Below are 19,978 nucleotides of genomic sequence, written 5' to 3' on the forward strand. Positions count from 1 at the left end.
CTATGACACATTTACCCCCAGATCTTGCTCTAACATAATCAACCCCCAAAGGACCCCCACGAATTGGCGTGGGAGCGGGATGCGGAGGAGGAACTGGACCCAAAAGAATGGGCCAAAATCAAACAACCTGGCCAAGGCATAACTATCGGTTCGGGTTAAAGAGAATGTTCACAATATTTTCTATAGATAGTAGTAGGTCCCCACCCGCATTCGCTTAGTTTTCCCCACTTCTGTAGATCTCTGTTGGCGGGATTGCGGTCAGAGAGGCATATGCCACTGCTGGCGAGAAATCCATTCACTCATATTCAATATCACCAGCATCAATATGCCGCCTTCTGTATTGTACACATTACTGCCCAGGCCAATCACTGACACCCCTTGTCACTTACACAAACTGATCCATTGCATAATAAATGCGGCAACTTGCCTCATAGCCGCACACTGGAAAAACACCTCCCCACCTTCTCTCTCCAGCACTATTCAGAACGTATGGACTACTTACCGCATGGAGAGTATAAAAGCCAAATTACACAACACCCCTGCTACATTTTGGATGGTCTGGTCATCTTGAAGAGATCACTAAGGAGCCACCCTTCCTTTAACTGCAACATATTCCCATTTGCTAAAAATCTCCCCAACTGCGAGTTATTGCTGCTTATAATCACCCCTCCACTCTCACAATTGCCAAACAATCCCCCCCACCCTTCTTTCCTACCCACCACATTGTTCGTCTTCCCATCTAAAAAACCTTGGTATAAACTTTCCCCGTGGTATAACTAAGATTCCCACATCTGTTTAAACACTACTTTTTGTACATTGATATTGTCTTCTTTATAACTACTGTACCATAACACCTGTTGACTACTGATGGTTCTCATTTTTGTACCTTGCTTAAAACCAATAAAAAGTTAATTTAAAAAAAAAGAAAGAATGAAATGTCTAGTGGAATAATGTCGGGACTTTACAGTATTTATCACTCTGATTGACGGACCAATAATGGTAAAGGACTATTTCATGTACTGTGAATCCACATAATCTTATTATGTACACTTAAGCATAGCAGTATTTAATTTGGAAATTACTAATATCTATAATTGGTAGAAATACTGCCTTAATGACACCATCACAATATGGATCAAAACTAATAGCACTTTGTTGAAAACACTCATGTAGGAGCCAGTCCGTTTTGAATGACTGGGACTGTTCTAATATAGAACAGTCTCGTGCAGCCCCCCTTCTCTGGAATGACCTCCCTCGTTCCATCCGTCTCTCTCCTACTCTGTGCTCCTTCAAACGTGCACTCAAAACTCACCTCTTCCTCAAAGCCTACCATCTACTTAACCCCCATCTCCTCCCTTTAGCTCGTCCTCCCTTTTCTCCTCTTGCCTCAACTGGCTCCTCTTGTGCCTGGTCTGTTTACCCTCCCTTAGGATGTAAGCTCGTATGAGCAGGGCCCCCTCCCCTCCTGTCTCCATACCTGTTCTTACGCTCCGTCTTTACTGCATATGACTAGCCGGAGTTTCTGAAGTATTGGTACTTTTTGTTCATTGTTCTGTATGGTTTCACCCTGTATAGTCTACTGTTAGTACTGTGTGCGGCGCTGCGGATACCTTGTGGCGCCTACCAAATAAATGATAATAATAATAATAATATAGAGGAGACTATGTGATTCAGGCATTATGTTAGTTGCAGTGATGGGCTGATTACTGTAAATTATGACAATTCATTTTTAATCCACTGGCTGTTAGGGGACACGACATGACAGGAGCCGAGTGCTCTTATGGACCTGTAGCAATGACTGATAAAACTATAATTATGCTGCCCAAGTGCAGAGATATTTGGGTCGAATGAATGACAATTTAATTGAGTATCTATTTCCACATTATAAATAATTTATATCGAGATCATATAGTGATAATTTATAAATATTAGCAACTAACTAAAGGGGCTACTTTTGATCTTGTAACAGTATACTAACATTTATAATTAGCAAAATTACTACCTTAATAATTATATCAAAATTTGGATTAAAACTAATATTTTATTGTGGTATTTTGCTAATTGCAGTAATGCTTTGATTGCTGTAAATTCTGAAAACAAAGTTTTATCTCAGCTACTAAATGATGTAACATGACAAGCTGAGTACCCATGAGGACGTGTAACAATGATTGATATAACTATAATTATGTTATACGACTATGGAGACAGGTTCAATGAATGGCAACTTAATGGAGTACTTGTTTTCCACATTACAAATAATTTATATCACAATCATGCAATGATAATTTATAGATAATAGCAATCAATTAAAGTTGCAACATTTTATCTTGGAAATGAGACATTATTAAAAGCCAGTGATTTATTTCAAGATGTTATCTTGAGATAAAAGTTAAACATGTAGAAGAATCATGGAGACTGAGCCGTGCTCTCGGTTAACAGTGACTGTGGTGACCATGGAACAATACAGGTCAAATTATGTGTCATATTGATTTTTAAATAATTGATGTTACTAATCTGACTATAATGGTTTTAGCTCACTAATGATTATCTATGACAATACATGACACTGTAAGAAATTTTAAAATAAGAACAACATTATGCAAACAACAAACATGCAACAAACGTGCAAATTAGTATTCTGTTTTGCACATACGTTATATACTGACTGTTTTTTCATGTAGCACACAAATACTTGATAGCTTATTTGTACACTGAAATTTAAAGTTGATATTTGTGTGCTACATGAAAAAACAGTCAGTATTTAACTTATGTGCAAAACAGAATACTAATTTGCACCCCTTGCATTGTAACATGGTTTTGTCCAGGAGACTGAAATAAGAAGTTTCTGAAGTTAAGAACCTGAATGAATCAGGTACATCATGTCTTCAGGGACATGATGTCCCTGAGAAAAGTACTATACTGGAAGGTTGGAATGGATTAAACACACCCCTTTGATACAAACTACAATTTGTCTTAAATCCTTGATCCTTGAGTGCGCCTCACCTGGAATATATATAACAAAAAGTGAAAAGACAAAGGCGCTCAGTGTAAAACCAACAGTTCACGTGAACAAACGTGATTAAATATTTGTAAATCACATACAGTAGGCTGCTTCGCTTATAACATCATATTGCCGATGTAACGGCAATATGATGGCCGCAGATAACAGGAGCCTCCTTTTTACCACCGATTAACGATCACAGAAACCAAAACTCCCTTGACGCGTTTCATCTGCAAACAGACTTTATCGGCCAGAGAGGCTTCTAAAAGGACTTTTGAAAACTCAACATAACAGATAAGCCTGTTTTATTTATACCCTATGTACAGGCATCTTATTGTCTTTTATGGATACAATTATGATTAAAGTGGATTTTATCCTATGAGTATTACCTATCTGTCATAAACACACTATACTATTTTTTGCTGTTTTCTCTTGAGTCCTAGTATGGAATTTATCGAACAGAAGGTGTTATTTAAAGAAGAAGGAGATCAGAATTCCAGTGGGATAACCTTCAGATGAGCCAGTATATTATTCACTTCTGGTATGAGGCCAATTTGAACTATTGGTTACTATTTTCACTTGATGATATAGCACTATGTTTGGCGCTTCTCTTTCTTTTGTCTACATATATATACATACATATATATATATATATATATATATATATATATATATATATCTACTATATAAATGCTTAGTGGCGTCTGTCTGTGTGTGTGTGAAAAAAAAACAACAAGTTGCAGCGCAACCTGCTGGGCGGAGTTATACACTGACCTACTAAATTCTTAGTGTGTGTGGGAAAAAAATTCAAAAAGGGCTGAAATTTGGTAGGGCTCAAACTCATTTTCGTGAGGTAATTTTACCTCATGAACACACATGTGTAGAGGCGTGCGTTAGTGTGTGTGTGTGTGTGTGTGTGTGTGTGTGTGTGGAAAAAACTATTTTCTCAGAAAGGGCTCATCCAATTGACCTGAAATTTGGTATACTGACATTATTTGACAAAAAAATTAGAATAGTCAAGTCAGTTAACTTCCATCAACCCCCCCTTCCCCCCGTGGGAGGGGTAGTAAAGGCTAAATTTACGAGTTGAGGGGTCAAACTCATTTTCGTGAGGTAATTTTACCTCATGAACACACATTAAAAAGGGCGCTTGCGTCGGGAAGTAACGCTCTTCCCCTGAGGAGGCCTGGGCTAGGCCCAAATGCATGACAAGAACCTTTTTAAGACCTTAAGTAGCTTGCTTTGACTAGAATGCATGAGTATCATGCACGGGTTAACTTGTATGTATATATATATATATATATATATATATATATATATGTATATATATGCACACATACACACACATAGATACATATACACATACATATACACACACACACACTCACATAAAAAGAAACTTTAGATTGAACAATAACTAAAGGTTCAGACTGTACTTGCCCCCCTTTTGAGGCTGAGGAAGCCATATTGCACAATCTCCGCTTTGTCAGTTGAAAAAGTCTCAGATATATTGCTTTTCTCTCATTCCACTAAAATAGTGGATTCACAGTCCTCCGTAAGATGAGTTGTTGCATACATCTGTCCAGCTCTATAATTCCACTACCACTGAATTCTGTACTGCAGTAAATTTGCTGACTTTCAAAATTATCGTATAGACATGATTGGATTGTGAAGTTTTAGCTTCTCTTAAGGTTCTGTAGGAATTTGTTCTACAATTCTCAACCTGCATTCTTTTCTCGTAAGATTCCCATAAACCACATGACCTTTAGCATCATCTGACAATCTGCAGCTTTTAAATCACGGATCGCAAAGTATTGGCTGACTACTAAGTTAATTATCTTCTAGGTCTCTGAATCTCCTAGTAAGTTGTTCCTTCAGTGTTGTCACCATTGATTGAATTTCTTCTGGAATTGCTTGGTCCTTCAGCGATGACTCCATTTAATTATTTTAACAAACAGGATCACTTTTGATCTGGGCACAGATTTTCCAGAACTAAATTCCACTGTGAATTCTTGAAAAATCAGTAGTACTTCTGTTGCTTTTTCAGCAACTGTCCATTCATGGGATGTCAGTGTATTTAGTTCTGTATGTAGTACAGGTAAGGGGTTAACTACTGCTTCACTTTACCTTGACCATCCTGGATAAAATGTCCCTCTAGTAGGGACATCTTCGGTGAGTTTCAGCTCTGGTAGTCCCATCTGTGTGTCATGCAATCTTGTAAGGCCATAGGGACTTTTTTTGAAAAATTTGACAAAACCTTTTATTCTTATTTATAATAATATGAATGCCAGAAACAGAAATTCCAGCCTGAACTACCAAGTTCACACAATGTATGAAACATGGTACATGTTGCAATTTGCACATTCTGACACCCACCACAATGTTAGTCTCATTGTCTGTGACAACATCAACCACTCTATTTTCTAACCCCTATTTATGAACTGTGTCTTTTAAGCACCTACACAGATTTTCAGAACTGTGTCGTTTCCTGCATTTCAAGTAAAACTAAACGTACCTCACATGCTGAATTAATAAAATGGGCTGCAACAGCATTAAAACTTATTTTAAAGCCCCCGAGTCCGTTTCAAGCTTTTACAGAGAGCCCCGCAGGGAGGGGGACTGGGAATTCCCGATTTCCGATGCTACTACCTCTCCGCTCAGCTTGCTCAATGCGTTCTGTGGTATAGTTCAACACCCTCCAGAGTTTGGGTTGAGATCGAGGCTGAAAGTCTGGGCATGCTATCTTTATCCACTCTCCTATGGCTCCCATGGACTCGTCGACCAAAACGTGTCTCGCTTCATCCGATCATTACACACTCCCTAGCGGTCTGGGACTCATCTTCTCAGAAATTTGGCCTTTCCCCCCACCCCTCACCCCTAATTCCTTTATTTAACTCCTCTGACTTCACCCCAGGCCTTACTCCTAAAGTATTCTCCTCGTGGACCTCACAAGGGGTCCATTTCTTAAACGATCTCACCTCCACGGTAGTGTTCCCCTTGTTTACTGACATCCAATCACGAATGGATATTTCCTCTAAACTTTTCTACCAATTTCTCCAGCTTCATCATTTCCACCACACAGCTAAAACTTGCCTCTCTTCCTGTCCCCTTACCACATTCGAAAATCTCTGTCTTCGCCACTGCTCTACGAAAGGCCTTATTTCAACACTATACCACGAACTCGCCCCACTTTCCTCAGACCCTAGAGTCTCACACGAACTGGCCTGGGAACATGACTTTGGTGAAACCCTTTTGAGCGAAGAATGGTCATAGATTTATGAGAATGCTGCATCCAGTTCAATCTGCGTTAAAATAAAGGAGAACGTCTATAAGGTATTGTACCGATGGTACTACGTTCCCTCCCGGATTTATAAAATTCTCCCAGACTCTTCTGATCGCTGTTGGCGGGGGTGCCCCCATGAGGGTAATTTTATCCACATATGGTAGACTTGTCCCAGATTAACAAATTTCTGGGCAGAGATTAAACACCTGATCCAATCGATTCTCCAGGTAGCGATACCATTAGAGCCTAAATTTTTTCTCTTGCCCTTGGGAGCTCCCACGGCGACTCAACACGAGAACAAGCTGGCTAGACATATCTTGTCGGCAGCTACCTGCCAAATTGCAGCAGACTGGAGGCAGCAATCTCCACCTTCGCTTCAGGCCGTTATTAACAGAGTTTGGCAGGTCCAACGCCTGGAATACATGACCAGCATCATCAATAGGACGTCAAGTTCGTTCACTAAGGTTTGGACCCCATGGCTCTCATTTTTTCAGGCCTATTCCCCTTTCATTTGATTTTATATTTACACATGTTCATCCTCTTCCTTCTTTTTAATTAAAATTTTATTGTATTTTATAATCCCTTTCTTCCCTTCCTTTTCTGTTCTGTTCCTATTTCTCTCTTCCCCTCTTTTCGCGTCATGCCCCTTCTCTTGTGGCATTTCGCTCTCTCCCTCATTTCTCTAAAAAAAAAAAAAAAAACTCGGGTCAATATCGAAGCACGTAATTTGGCCCCTCTGTATTGTTTCTTTCTTTTTTTGAGTTTCTCACGATTTTATGTTGATCGTATATCATGCTTTTCAGTGAGTTGTATAAGGTCACTTTTACTGTATGTTGGTTTTGCTTGTTATTTGACCTCCCAAAAATAAAAGTTTAAAAAAAACAAAAACAAACTTATTTTAAAGGTTAGTCAAAGAATTCCATGGGGTAAATGTATCAAGGATGTGAATTTCCAGTGGGTTTGACAGTGGAGATGTTCCCTATAGCAATCAATCAGATTCTAGTCATCATTTATTTGGTACATTCTACAAAATCATAGCTACAATCTGATTGGTTACTAAAGACAACATAACAAATAACCTTGAGGCGCTGGATATGGCAATAGTTAAAATACACTCAGTGCAAGAGGTCTGCAATCCTCAAAAAATACAACCATAACAAAAAAGATACATGCACTGGTAGTCAAATAACTACAAAAAGAACTGCGGACTATGGATCTAACATACAATTTGTTATATTTAATTAAAAAGTAAAATAAATAAAAACATCACATATGTATAATTGATATAAAAAAATCACATTTGCAATGATAATGTTACATGATAAAATATACAAGTAGATAAATGAGAAAACAATCACTCTGTCTAGGAATGTAGAAATAGATTTGCATGCAACACACATCAAGTAGATGGATATGAGATCCTCGCCAGGATCTCCCTGAGGCCAACTAAAGAAAGGCAAATATGTTTTACCACCATAAGTATGTAGGTAAGCAAACTGTGTCAGATTCTTGCGAGTAAAAGCACACTTTCTGTAAAGTGTGATTGTAGAAGCAGAATATCAAACTGCTAGCCACAGTTTTCCTTATGGGAGGATTATTTGCTGGGCAAAGTGTATAGACAAGCATTTTGAACTCTGTTTCCAGTTTAGTAGTTGTTCATCCAACTCTTTCGACAGCTTAACAGACAATGGTCCACCCGCATGTCCACCGGCAGGTCACCCAAAAAAAGTTACTTAAATGGCACCCTTCTCCCCTCTTCCCTGCTCCGTTTGCACTGACTGTCGGGCATGACATCATCACGCCCAACATTTTCAGCGAAAAGCGGTGCAGTGAAGAGCCAAAAGAAAAGAAGATTGAGGAGAAAAAAGGAAAAAACAGAGAAATCAGAAGAAAGAAGGGTAAGTAACAGGTAATACAGGAATCAGAGGATGCAAGGGGCAGTATAAAGCAAGGGAAACTGATGAAGAGGCACGTGTGATTGTGAAGGGGTGCAGTGTTAATGTGAAGTGACAAGAGTGACAGTGAAGGGGCACAGTGTTAAAATGAAGAGGCACAGTGTGATAATGGATGAACAAAAGTGACAATGAAGGGGCAGTGTTAATATGAAGGGTCACAATGTTAATATGAAGGGTCAGTGTTAATATGAAGGGGCACAGTGTGACGATGAAGGGGCACAGTGTGACTGTGAAGGGTCACCGTATTAATATGAAGGGACACATGTGATATTGTGAAGAGGCACAGTGTGATGATGGAGGGACAAAAGTGACAATATAGGGGCACGGTGTGATGATGGAGGGACAAATGTGACCATGAAGGGTTACAGTGTGATGATGGATGGACAAAAGTAACAGTGAAGGGGCACAGTGCGATGATAGAGCGACAAAAGTAAGAAAGGCACATCCTTGGATTTATGTGTATTATTTTTGAAAACAACTTAGTAAGTATTTCTGTCCTGACCTAAATACTTATTATGTTATTTTGACCCAACTACTTAAAAAATGGGACAGCTTCATAATTATTTTGACTTAGGGGTGCCTTGAAAAATTATGGAGACCCTGAGGGTGCCTCTAACTGAGAAAGTTTGTGTCCTGAACAAATCACAACATTCTAGTTCAATATAATCTGCACACAGTGCATATGACTGAGCACTTCAGTGCCACCCATGGTAGTTTAGTGGTATTGACTCATGATGAATGTGTATGAAAGAGCTGAAATGCAGTGCAGCACCTAGCATATTTAGAAAAGCAGGGGTCCAGTAGCCAGTGCCAGCAGCAATACTTTGTATTAGATTTGTATTTCCTGGGCTGTGTTGTGTTTGCCACTTTCCTTTACCAGCATCAGAAACTAAAAGAGAGTGAGACAGTGAGTGAGCCTACTGGAGCTACTGTGCTTTATCTCACTGTCTAGTGTCAAACTTGTCCCACTTTCTTTACTTCCTGACAAACTAATCTTTGCCAGAACTGTGAACCAAATGAGTTACGCATCACTAGTCCTGAACCATAAGGAACTGTGCTTGTGGTTGTAACAATCTGGGTGAAGGATGGGCTCATAAGCCAAGGGTGCGTCGCAGGGTCCCTTTCATCCATGGACCCATGTGCAATACACACCCTGTACCCACGGTGCATAAACCACTGTTTAAAAGGCATTTATCATTTTGTTACCAGTTCAATTACAGAACACAGGTCCACATTTGTAGAAAATACTTTTTTATGCAATACTATTTGCATCTTTTAAGTTTTATTTATGAATTGCTTCAGAATGTCTGCAAATTACAGATTTAATTCAGAGGTTTTCCCCTTGCCCATTAATTTCAATGGGACTGATTTATCAAGGCACATATCCTTTCACACACTGAAATCAAACTCTTATTTATTATATATTTATACTTCCAAATCAATGTATTGCATGTAATAAATGCTGGGAGATTTCAAGAGAATAACATTACAAATGACTTATCCAAAAATCTTTAAGGACCACATTGTACTATATAGTATATGAAACTAGATTTATAGTTGTTTGTTTAAAATATCTAATCCTGACTCTCAGGTTAATAATTATTGTCTTGAAATGTCAACATTTAATATTTTACAAATTGTCAAAGCTGTCATATTAGTAAAAAAAAAATTTTTTTTCAGAAAATGTATGTTCCAATAAAATATACTTGAATAAAGATAAGGTTTGTTAACTCCATTATTGCCACTGATGGTTTTAAATGTACAATGTGTTATTTTACTACTGATGAGTAGAACGAAAAGAAATTTTACTTTCTCAATATATTTTGGTTTGTTGAAGCCAAATTATGGTGTCTTCCGTCAGTCTCCCAAAGCATACAGAAATTTAATAATCAAAACAATGGTGGCCACATGTGGGACAAATACTGCTACTCAACCTGAGAGTTGACAGGAAAGTCATTCAGTAAAACAATAAGAAAATTGAAACTTAAAGCAATAAATAAATCTGAATGTATAATAACCTTTAACAATTGGATAGCACTATTGAGAACAGACAAATTCATACGATAGCCTGGTTAACAAGACAACCCTTAAATCATAAATTAGCTCCTAAACTTCACATTACACCATTCAAACACCTGAATCCACTGTCATCAGAGTCCTAAGGAGAATATAAGCAGGCGCGGGCTGGCAAGTTTAAGCCCGGGGGGCGCACAGGTGGCCGCATCACGTGACGTAATTGATGACGCGGCCACAATGCGTGTCATGTGATGCGGCAGCCTGTGCGCTGACGCGGCCACATCGCATGTCATGTGATGCGGCCGAAGAAAATAAATAAGAAATATTGCATCGGAGAGGAGGGGGGGGGGGAACCTAACAGCGGTTGGACTGAGTGGCCCTCCTGCCCCCCGGCCCAGTCCGCCCCTGATATAAGTGACTATAGTAGATTCTCACAAAAGCTGAATATTGCTACGTGCAACATTATTAAACAGGTAAAACACTCTGTCTGAGAGAAGTGCCATAGATTTCAAGCAGCCTATACAAGGGTGGGCCTAGCCATTAAGATGCTTGAGGCAGTGTTTTAAATGCTGATTTCCTCAATCATATTGCAAACTACCAAAATATTTGTATTAGTGTTGTGCATGTTATTAAAGAAAAACAAATATTGTCACAATAATCATTACAAGAAAAGTAAAAACACAAGTTTACACTTTTTCAACACAATGGAGGTCAGACACAGACACATCACCTACTCTTGCTGTTCAAACAGGAGCAGGCTGCACATCAGGAGGGGACTTAACAGAGCAGAAACAAGCCCACTAATCTTAGGCATCAGACGGAATAGGGGTTGTGTTCCCCTTCACCATGCTTGGATAGTTTGGTCAGTGGGAAGTTTCAAAGCCTTGTAGCTATGGACCTAACAGGAAAATGATGACACTGGTACCGGCAGCTCCAGGTGAGCGGTAGTTGTACATTATGGGGAACGATTTATGATGCAAAATCATTCTGAATATAGCAGAGACACATAAATAGTAGTGACTATAACTGAAGCAAGTATGTGAGCGACAGGTGTCAACAGTACACTCAGTACAAATACAGGAAGCTGTGATCATTTCTCCAACTGGATTCATATTAAAATGATCAAATTCCATTTACTTACATATTCCATAATGCCACTTCAAAATTTTTACTTTGAAACTGTATATATATCACAGCTGCCTACACTCCCGCAATGTCCAGAGACTCCTGAATTTCTAGGAGTTCTCCCGTACTCCCAAATACTGCCCACTTCCCTGGTGCAGTAGGTGAGTGCTTGGTCATGCTGTTCAGTCTGTGCAATGCACCTGCAATCTTTCAGCATTGTATCAATTATGTTTTACAGTAATCTTAAAGAACATTCAATATAAAATACTTTTACTAACCTACAAGGCCATCAACAAAGCTGCACCAACATACATCTCATACATCTCCTCACAAGTCTCAAAATATCTCCAAAGTCGACAACTCCATTCTGCACAAGATCTGTGTCTCTCATCCACTCTCATTACATCCTCCAATTCCCGGTTACAGGACTTCTTTCAAGCTGTACCCACTCTCATTCTCTCCCTTGCACAAGACTTTCTTCTCATCTACAAACCTTTTCTGAAAACCCACCTCAATGTACTTTGTAAATGTTGATGATTATCCATGACCGCATACTTACATTACCCCCTTAACAGCACCGATAACAGCGTCGCGGTCGCCAATGACGACATTAAGTCTCGCCGGCTTCTTCATTCGCCACAACGCCTTTCAGTCGGTTGTCACATCTGTCGTCCTGGAGCCTGGTCGGCAAGGAGCCATTCGCTGTAAAGACGTCGGGGTAAGTCTTGTCGGAATAATCATCATCATTTTTCCGTACCCCACCTAGACAGAATCCATGCAACTAGAGAGGCAGTGCAATAACTATACAATTTGGTCCTGTGTAATTTCCTGCTTCACCTCTTGCTCAAATAGATCCTGTAGAGTTGTAATTTATATAGGAATGCCAGTGTGATTCTTGTCCTCTATAAGCTGTGTAAATCCATGACCTGCAACTGTTATGGAATATCCCAGATGTGAGCCCACTATGCCACTTGGTACTGGTTAACAGAGGGCAGTAATGGGAAACCCCACCTTCACCGGCGACCCACGCAAAAGAGTGATGGATGTTATTGTCGGAAAACCACAAGTTATGGCCCCTAGGCTAGGTGACTGCTAACCGAACAGTTACATCCCAAGGTCAAGACAAGACGTTCATGTTTAAAATCAGAATCCAACCTAAAGTCACGGGCAGGCAATGCAGGTGCAAAACAAAGAGGTCACAAGCAAACATAGACAATTAAACTGGGTCAGTAGCAATTAAAATTTAGACAACTAGGTATAGAACATGGTGTGAGAGAAGCAGACTAGTTTGTATATGCTGCCCAAGCCCTTGACTAGTCACAGGAGAGCTGCAGGTGCAAATGGTCTAATAAATGGGGTCCTGTGAATCATAACAAAAAGGAGAGCAGAAGGTAATCCTAAGGTTTTCCCATGTACAAAGTAGAACATTGGGATACTAGCCTATAAGGATGACAATAGTTATATATTTCTGTAACGGGGCCTAGGGGGACAAGGTCATACAAACCACAATCCCCTTCCCGAAACCCAAGGTACTCACCCAATCTTAAGGGACAACTAGGAGACTCACCATACCCCTGTCAACAGCAATCCGGGAACCACACCTCACATCTGATCACCCCAGCACATCTGCCTTTACGTTTGGTTCCTAAAGGGGAAGACACTAAAAAGAGAGACAATTTTCTTACAAAATAACGAACAGTTCGGTGTGCTGCCTGCCATGCGTCACCTCACCAGCGGTCACTTCTTACAGCTCTGGGAACGGACCGAACCTGCTTACCTACCCTGAGCCACCAGTATTTGCCAGTATCAAGCTACACCACAGGCCTCTACCTGCCGCCTGGAACCCCAGTCTCTGAGCCTGTACTTTAGGAACTCAGGATTTTGTTGGTACACTTCCGGATTGGGTTGAGGGGCCCTGTATGCTTCGCTCAACAGCATACTACTTTACTCACTAGCAAGGGACCAAATGTCCCACTACATCCAGAGCCAAATACCCTTCTAACCAAACAGGACCTAGTGTCCTTTTAACTACATAGGGCCTAGTGCCCACTAACCAACTATCAAGGGCCTAGCACCCTACTAAACCCTGGGCCTAACGCCCTCCAATACCAAGCCTTGTTCCCTGCTAATAACTATAAGGGCCTGGTGCCCTGCTACAATCAAGGCCTACTGCCCTGCTAATAACAGAGACCTAATGTCCCTCTAACTGCAAGGGCCTAATGCCCTTCTACTCTATCAGGGCCAAACACCCTCTCAAACTTTTGGGAACAGGTTTTGGGAAGATGAAAGTTTCTAGTGGGCAGGATTGGCCAGATGGACCAGGTTATTTATTCATATGGTGCAGAGAAAATGCCAGATAGCCAGCAGAGGCAATGATCCCAACTGAAGCAGACAGCTCCGCTCGTTGAGAACACAGGATAACAAGCATGGACCTGCCCCCTCAGCCCTTTCCATCATATAAGTAATAGCCTACAGGGAAAGAGACAGGGATACACAGCAGGTCACAGTGGAGTACATCAGCAGCCAAAGAGGGAGGGAGGGACACGACAGTGGGGACTGAAGTCCTTCAATGGCAGAAAAGGAGATATTAGATGATACAAGAAACTGCAAATAGAAGATTTACACTGATCTGTCAGCAGCAGTTCAGCATCTCTCTGTACTCATTATATTCTCACTGAGCCCTTGTGCTGCCTTTGGATGCAATGGGTAATAGTTTATCCAGCAGCAGCAGCAGCATCCCTACATTCCTAAAAGGAAGCCGAGGAGGAAATAAAAATCACGCAAGATCGTCTTTTTCTTTACAGGTCATTTCCATTTTCACCAGCTACTAACTTCAATGGTATGCTGTGTTTAGGGACAGACCCTATCAACCCTGCACCACACATATATGAACAGACTGATGAAAAGACTGCACTCCGGACCTCAGCAAATCCAGTGACAGATGACAGCTAAATTGTCGTTCCATTTCTGCAGAGTGCATACACACTGCAGAATTGGAACGACATTGTTCCATCGGTGAACGAGATTTTCAAGTCAGTTTGAAAATATCAATCACTGATTTTGTGTGCTTTGAATTATTCATCGTTCCAGGTTACACACTACTGTGATATTGAGCCAATCAGTCGTTAATCGTCTGATTGGCTGGAAAATCGGCTGAAAACATAGTATTGTGTACTGCTGCACACTACGGGCCTGATTCATTAAGGAAAGTAATGCAAAAAAGGAGTAAGTTTTCTCCTGGACAAACCATGTTACAATGCAAGGGGTGCAAATTAGTTTATTATTTTGCACATAGGTTAAATACTGGCTGTTTTTCCATGTATCACACACATACTTGATAGCTTTATTTTTAAACTGAAATTTAAGGTTGATCTAGGACATTCCCTACCCCAAATATAAATCTGTCCCCACATTTTAAATTTACATCCCCTCCAATGCAACAAGGTTTTGCCAACGTGCAAAGTTACTCCTTGTTTCTGCTTTACTTTCCTTAATAAATCAGGCCCTCAGGTTTCTCGCATAAGTGGGTACGCTCCAACAATGAATGATTATCATTCCAAAGCACATTGTGTCATTTGATTTGATTTTTAAACCTAACTAAAAATCTTGTTCAATGATAGAACGATGTTGTTCCAATTCTGCAGTGTGTGAGCACTCCTGACCAGCAGTGTCCATAGATCTCTACGGAGTGTGCAGAGTCACAATCTTTTCAGCCGATGGTTATGACAAATCTGAAGGTAAATCTTGTAAAGCCTGTTTAGTGTGTACACATGAATCGACATCTTGATCTGGACTTTTTTTTTTTAATCATTGGTAAAATCATATCAAATTTTCTGTAGTTTGTACCCAGCCTAAGAGGTAAGAATGCTCAACGCAATATAATAGATTTTAAAACATTCAAAGATGAATTTCAAAGATATTACTCCAAATATATAATGTTTTAATATAAATTAAAACAAAAAAAAAATCTATATCTAATATGGTTCCCAATGAAAAGATCATTAATAATTTCCTTTCCATCTGGTGCCAAGTTATCACACACAGTAGCTAACTAACTAAGTGAAGATATTTCAACTGAAGAAATTACACAAGTAATCAAAGATCAGAAATATAGCAAATCCCTAGGTCCAGATTAATTTTATGTGATTTACCATAAGAAAGTTTCTGTAATACTGGTCCCCTTATTCCACTCTATGTTTTATACCATGCCACACAAGTGCCTACACACTCTCCCCTTGTCACAGATACCTTTCCAGCATTCTCACCTTGTCACATGTGCACCAAGTCCCACCCCCCTCACTACAAGTAGCAACATGCACTGGATTATATGGCCTGTTTGGACCAGTGGTGCCACATAGTAAAATACCTTAATAGAAATATACCCACAGACACTGCAGAAAAAAAAATCTGCATTTAAAATAAATACACCTCTACCGCCTAATTGAAAAGGTATCCTCTTTTTACTTCTTCTCACGTAAATCTATAGGAAAAGGAAAAAAGCGGGTTAAAGCTGACCTGCTCCTTGCAGAGCCCTAACAGGAATGACAGGCCAGGAGGTGAGAAATTCATTGTACCAATGTGGTTCATTGATACATATCTGCAACTCAAAATAAAAACGTAAAAGCACAATTTTTGCAGCATGCAGTTTGTTTGTACATTTTGGACGCAAATCTGTCCAACTCTAACTGACCCTCAACATGCAGATCGACCGGTAATATAATCAGTGAGTGTCTCCGGCGCTTTGCAAAGACCCCCACATGCATACACACATCATGGAGAAGCAGCGCGAGCTGTTGCTGTGTGGTGCAGAAATCTGATTCCTTCACCACCTGACATCACAACAGGCTAAGAGCTGCAAACAGGGCTGGATTAGGAAAGCAGCATGAAACAGAACATACCTCACTAACAGAGGTGGACTGGGGTGGAGGACAGGGGTCATATGCCCTGCAGCCTGGACAGCCAAATACTATTTTGGGCCAGTGCAGCGACAGTATAGTACTTGGTGGCAGAAACAGCCACCTTCCATCATTTGGCTGTGGATCTTACGATCCGTCCCCCCTCCCTCCCTGACCCCTATGTGTGGCTGCCTTCTATCAGCGTAATAGACACGGTGACACATGGAATGCGTACCACATCCAATGTGTTCTAAGCAGCAAGAGCACGGATGGAACAAGGTAAGTGTGAAGGAAAGGGGGCAAGTATGATAATATAATGTGTAAGGGAATGGAAGAGGGATCTTAATATAATGTGGAAATTAAATTTTATTAATTTCATTATAGAGTGTAAGTGGGGCTAATTATTTAATGAGTGCTATTTTATTTGTGGGTGATGGTGGGGAAATTTAATTTATTGGTGAGGCTATTTAATTTAATAGTGAGGCTTATCAATTTAAGATGTTCAGCCTATTTTAGTTTACTCCCTACCTCCCTCCTTCCCTTCCCATTTTATCTTTACACTGGAACTCACTTTGCCCTGTGCACCAGTTCTCAGCTGAGTCTCACCTGAGTTTGTACTTATTGCACTTTGTTTTTGTACTGCCCTGTATGTCGTGTAATGTTTTGTCCTATGCTCTATGTACGGCACTGCAGACCCTATATTTATGAGGCACCTATTTTTTGGTGCCTCATAAATAAATGATAATATTAAGATGTGGTGATGGGAGCTTTAATTTAATACTGGGTGGTTTGGGCCTGTTCATTGAATGTGGGGCTGAGTTTAGGGAAGATGAGGTCTATTTATTAAATGTGAATATGAATTATTTAATGGCAGTGATGGTTGCGGGAAATAGGTATATTTATTAAATGGAAATGCTACTAATTTATTGTCGGGGTGGGGATCTCTATTGTAATTTGGGTGGGAGATAGGCTACTAACTTAATGGTAGACTGTGGGTCAGAGCAAAATATTTAATGGTGGGGGCTATTTAATAGTGGGATATGGGGCTGAGTTTATGGAGGAGGGCTATTTATTAAATGTGAATATGAATTATATAATACCAAGGATGCTTGTGGGAAATGGTTATATTTATTAGAAATAAATGTTATTTAATTTATTGCTAGCGCTGTTTGGAGGGAGGGATTATTTAATAAATGTAAAAATAGGTTTATTTATTAAATGGGAATACTGTTAATTTAATGTTGGGAATGTTGGGGCTAGTTGAAGGGAAAAATATCTATTTATTAAATGTGAATACTATTATTTTAATATCGTGGCTGGAAGGAGGCATATTTATAAAATGTGGGTGCTATTGATTTAACACCAGGGGGTAAATGTATCATACTCCGGTTTCTTCAACTCGCGGGAGTTTGGCGAGATGACAGCTAAAATTTAAAGCAGCGTTGCCTTGTAAAGGGCAACTTGCCTTTACAAGGCAGCGCCGCTTTAAATTTTAGCTGTGATCTCGCCGAACTCCGGTGAGTTGAAGAAACCGGAGTATGATACATTTACCCCCAGGGCTGGTTGGAGTTTTCTAAATTTCATTTACTCATTTTTGTTTCCAAATAGGGTCCCCAAAATTCCAGGATCCAGACTAGCTACAACTGAGCTAAAGACGCAAGCAGTCACAAGTGGTGAAAGTGACAAGAACAGGTAGGAGAAAGGAGGACAGTCTGCCAACTCTCCTGAATCTGGTGGGGCAGTCTCAAATTTGGGTGACTGTCTCGCTTAGTCAGGATTTGGTCCATCTGCAAGGAAAGTTGGAAAGCATATCCCGTTCACACTATACTGCAGAGTGCACACAGTATTGCCTGTGTATTTGTCTAAAATGATAACCATGTTACATCAAATGGGCACTCCTGCCTTAAGTGGCTCGGGCCTCCCAAAGCCTTAATCCAGCTCTGGGCCAGGGTGTCAGATCAACACCCATTCCTCTGATCCAGCCCTTTTGCTGGCAAAAACATCTGTTGTTTGTTTTTTTTAAAGCAAAATTTCTTTTTGCACTTTGATAATTCAGCTCATGTGTTCAGTACTGTAATAGAACAATATTATACAATTTATTGTTATAATATGATAAAAATATATACCCCATTATAATCAGCCACGTATGTAAGGGGAAGGAACATATAAAATAAAATGCAATATAAAGTGAGGTTTGTTTTTTGTTGCATTATTTGTTTTATTTATTAAAGATGTATCATATATAATAATAAAGTAGTTGGGTTAAGTAACACTACAATAGCCTCATTTTTTATATTTAGAAATATATATTGTACCAAAAACCACCCTTTAAGGATGGGCCGCTACTTATGAGCCAGTGATGTGTGCTTGCCCCCCAGGCTAAAGTCAGCTGCCAATCAGTCTCTGCTCACTACTGAACCTGCTGTAAGGGCAAGTCTTGACTCTATAGCACAGTTCAAACCAATTCGGACTATCCACCTGAATTGGCACAGTTAGCAGACTATGCTTCCCTCTTGTACCTGATTTTCCAGCATTAACTACCTGCTGCTGGTGCCTTAAGCTCTGTTGTTGTTTGGCTGAATCCTGGAATGTTGGCACCCTGTTTGGAAATGAGATTGATAGTTCCTACCAGGCCCACATTATATTAATAGCCTCACATACACACATTAATATCTCCCACACACTACATTAATACTACTACACACACATAACATTAATGCTCGCTCAACACATTACCTTAAAACCACATTGCAGCTACACTTACTTGATCTAATTGTGTTTGAATGCTGTGTTTAACAGACAAATCTCTCTTCTTCCTGCAGAGTCTATGCACCCTGGTGACCCAGAAACAGCCCCGTGTATACTGAAGTGTAGTGGGTGGGGGCTCAGCCAAGCTGCACTATACAGTGTTTGAGTATTCCCTTTTTCTCTATCGTTATGCTTTGAATATGTTGTATTTATTTGGTTTTCTGTTTGTGGGCCAATATGACAGTTCTGAAAAATGTATTTGATGCTCACTACAAGCTGCAGCCACTGAGGGCAGCAGAACAATAAAAACTAGCTAATGTAGACCAGCTGTTCTTAGTTGTATGTACCACACACAACACATGCACTGTGTAAGGTATTTCTATGTTTCAGCCATGAGGAATAATTTAGGGGCACATTTATCATTCATCGTCAAAAATGAGAAATAGTTATCAATCGTTATCGCATGGATAAGGATTGAACTATTTTTCAAATTTATTAAAAACGGATCACAGAGACAGCAGTTCCGAAAAACTGCTGTTTCTGTGATAAAAAAAATCATACTTACCCCGCCTCTTCGGATGCGCTGTCTCCGGATATCCTACTGGTCATCTTCGTTCCTCTTCTTCTTTCAATTGCGCATGTGCAGTTCTAAGAACTGCACATGCGCACAAAGATCCCTGCTCTGTCTCTGCAACTATCGTTGCAGAGAGAGAGAGCTGTGAGTGACAGGGAGGGATCATGTGATCCCTCCACACATGCGCTGTCCAGCTCTGCTCTTCGGAGCAGAGCTGACAGCATTGGATTTTTTCAACTATGATAATGTACGCCAGCTTCAGCTGGCGTACATTATCAAGACAAGTTCCCGAAAAAAATGTTTTTTCGGGACTTGTTAGATTCCGGCCAGAACAGTCACCATACTGTTGAATGGTGACTGCTCGTAAAAACGATCAGGAGT

The sequence above is a fragment of the Mixophyes fleayi genome, chromosome 3 (assembly GCF_038048845.1).
Source record: "Mixophyes fleayi isolate aMixFle1 chromosome 3, aMixFle1.hap1, whole genome shotgun sequence".
Lineage (NCBI taxonomy): Eukaryota > Metazoa > Chordata > Amphibia > Anura > Limnodynastidae > Mixophyes > Mixophyes fleayi.